The sequence below is a fragment of the Eutrema salsugineum genome, unplaced genomic scaffold (genome assembly GCF_000478725.1).
Source record: "Eutrema salsugineum unplaced genomic scaffold, Eutsalg1_0 scaffold_4, whole genome shotgun sequence".
Classification (NCBI taxonomy): Eukaryota; Viridiplantae; Streptophyta; class Magnoliopsida; order Brassicales; family Brassicaceae; genus Eutrema; species Eutrema salsugineum.
In genome coordinates this window covers 3,642,342-3,645,096 of record NW_006256686.1, presented here as the reverse complement: position 1 = coordinate 3,645,096, position 2,755 = coordinate 3,642,342, and the positions used below count along the sequence as shown (strand labels likewise).

The 2,755-nt window shown below is 40.6% G+C and overlaps 1 non-coding gene across 1 annotated transcript; it reads right to left on the bottom strand.

Annotated features, from left to right (window-relative positions):
• Nucleotides 1-1,916: 1,916 nt before the first annotated feature.
• LOC112084862 lies at nt 1,917-2,022 on the bottom strand. The gene has a single exon (XR_002898520.1). It is a non-coding gene; the product is annotated as a small nucleolar RNA R71 (small nucleolar RNA).
• Nucleotides 2,023-2,755: the final 733 nt, after the last annotated feature.

Below are 2,755 nucleotides of genomic sequence, written 5' to 3'. Positions count from 1 at the left end.
AACTAAGGCCCAAGACACTTCCTGCACCCATTTTACAAGCTCTAGACGCCCAAGACTTGGAGAAACACTATAAATACTCATTTTTAGGTCTTTTGTAAGAGAGCCTCTTTCTTCTCTTTGAGAGAGAAATCATTCATAGTTTTAGGTTTTATTTTTATGCATCTGTAGAAGCTTTTTATCGCCATACTGTCTTCAATAAGAGAAGTTTTTCTGCAACTTTGTTTCTTTTACTTTTCTTCTTCTTAGTTCTAAACCGATGATGATGTCTACCTCAGCCATGTCTGAGTAGTCACCTAGTTGGGTGAAAGGGTACTCCAAAGCGACCCCATGTTCGAATGACATTTAGGTTTTTAGGAAAAAGGATTTCGATTTTTTTACATGATTCTCCCATTCATTCAATTCTCAAAGCGGTAATTCTGGATTGATCACCCAGAATCCGATCCTAGGTTTAATCCGAGCTACGAGATTGTTGTATCTGGGTTGCCTGAACCGGATCTTATGGACGTCTCCATCATAGGAGACGAAAGCTACCTACGGAGGATACGTAAGCAGAGATGGATTCCGATCTACAAAGCATGATCTTGTTCTGGCATGAGAGCGAGAGTTAATTGCCATGAACAAGGGATTAGATGATTAGGGTGACGAGAGTTGGCTAATCTTACATGTGTCTATCCTAGTTTCAGAGTCATAGAAAATCCTTGCCTAAATTTCTTGTGTTTTAAAACATGAACCCTAAATATGAACCTTGAACCCAGCGCTTTTTACTTACTGTTTTTCAACCGATTTTTACTTAAAGCTCTTTTTAATTCTCTACATAATTAGATTTAGTGACAAACCAAAAACCTTTTTTATTAGATTAGGTTTACGATTGTTTTTAGCATCAGTTAGAAGTCCTCAACACACAGATCTCTGTGGATTTGATCCCTAAGTGCTACTGCATTTGCCGTGCAGTTGCAGCTTGTCTAAGGTAAAACTTGTGTTGCCCACTGCACTCACATCAAGTTTTTGGTGCCGTTACCGGGGATCTGTCGCTGGTGACTTGACTTCTTAATCTAATTTCAATCCTAAACCTCAAGATTTTCGAGTTCTGCTGGAGATTTTCTAACTCCTCTTTTTATCTTTGCTTTCTTTGCTCACAAGTGCATGAAAACTAGGAGAGATCCTGACGAAATCGTATCGCCCTTAGACGAGATTGACAAACACGAAAGAGCACTTAGGAAACTCAGACGAAGAACGCTCAAGATGGCCAATCCTAATGCCCATCGGGAAATTTTTTTAAACCGTGATCAGGAGGATCACATTGGAGATGATGACCGTGATTCAGTTCATGATGATGACCTAGATGCTGCTCATGAAGAAGATGGACAGCCACAACTCGATGAAGAGGGAAACCGAGTTCCTCTTAATCCTGCTCAAGCCGCTGAAAATCAAAGGAGCCAACACCTGGCCGATGTTGAAGGAAGAAGGAATGATGAAAACATTGTTCCACCAGTTGTTAGAGAAGCCAATTGACCAATACAGCTTGCCAATCCTGCGAGAAGACAGCCTCGGAACAGACTCATTGCCGATTTTGATGCGCCTCACCAACACTTTCAAAATCGATCAGCTATTCAAATCCCTGTGCCAAGAGAAAATCATGAGATAAAACCTCAAATTCTCTTTGGTGAAGCAGAACCAATTCCATGGAATCTCTACTGAGCATCCAATGGACCACATTGATCTTTTTGAAGAAATCTCTAGAATGGTGAGAACAACTCCAGAAACTGTGGACTATGTGAAGTGTAAGCTTTTTCCTTTCTCTCTAAGTGATAAAGCTTTTAGATGGTTGAAATCTATGCCATCTGGTTCTATTACTTCATGGGAAGAATGCGAGTCAGCTTTCCTGAACCACTTCTACACCAAGTCAAGATCGAACCAGCTGAGAAACAAGATACAAAGGTTCAAACAAGGCCCAATAAAATCATTCTATGAAGCCTGGGAGCGATTCAAGGAGTATGAGAGAGACTGCCCTCATCATGGTTTCTCTGGAGCAAACCTGCTAAACACCTTCTACAGAGGACTTCAGCAGAAGTATCAATTTTCTCTTGACACTGCCAGTAATGGAGATTTCAGTTCAAAAACCATACCACAAGGGAGAGCACTCATCGAAAATCTGGCTGTAGCTAACTACAACAACAACCCTGAGTATGACAGATCAAAGAAGACTATCACTAGTCATGAATCAAGGGAGATTGCTGAGCTAAAAAGCATGGTAAGTCAACTTCTTAAGTCTCAAAACAAGAAAATACATACTTGTGATATTGCTGTAGGAAATGAAGAAGATGGAAGATATGAAGAAGATGGCATGTACCAAGAGGAAGAGATCAATTTTATGGGAGCCCAGACATATCATAATAGATTTAGTCCAGCTTTCAACAACAACTTTAGGAACTCTGGTGCCAACTTCAACAATCTCTCATACAGAAACCAAGGAGCCGAAAATCAGCCCTATCCACAGCAACAAAGGAGTTTCCAAAACAAGTTTTAAGGTGGAAACTATGGAGGAGGAAACTTCCAAAAAAGACCAGCATTCAATCCTCAAAAAGCACAGACCAGCTCATTAGAAGCAAACCTTTCCCAGCTAAGTAATCAGGTAAAATCGCTCGAACAAATTATGATGCAGACTACTCAAGGCAATGAGAAGTCATTCAGGGAAATGGGGGTGAAGATCGACTGTATCTACACTGATTTGAATGGGAAGTTCGAATCTCTTGCG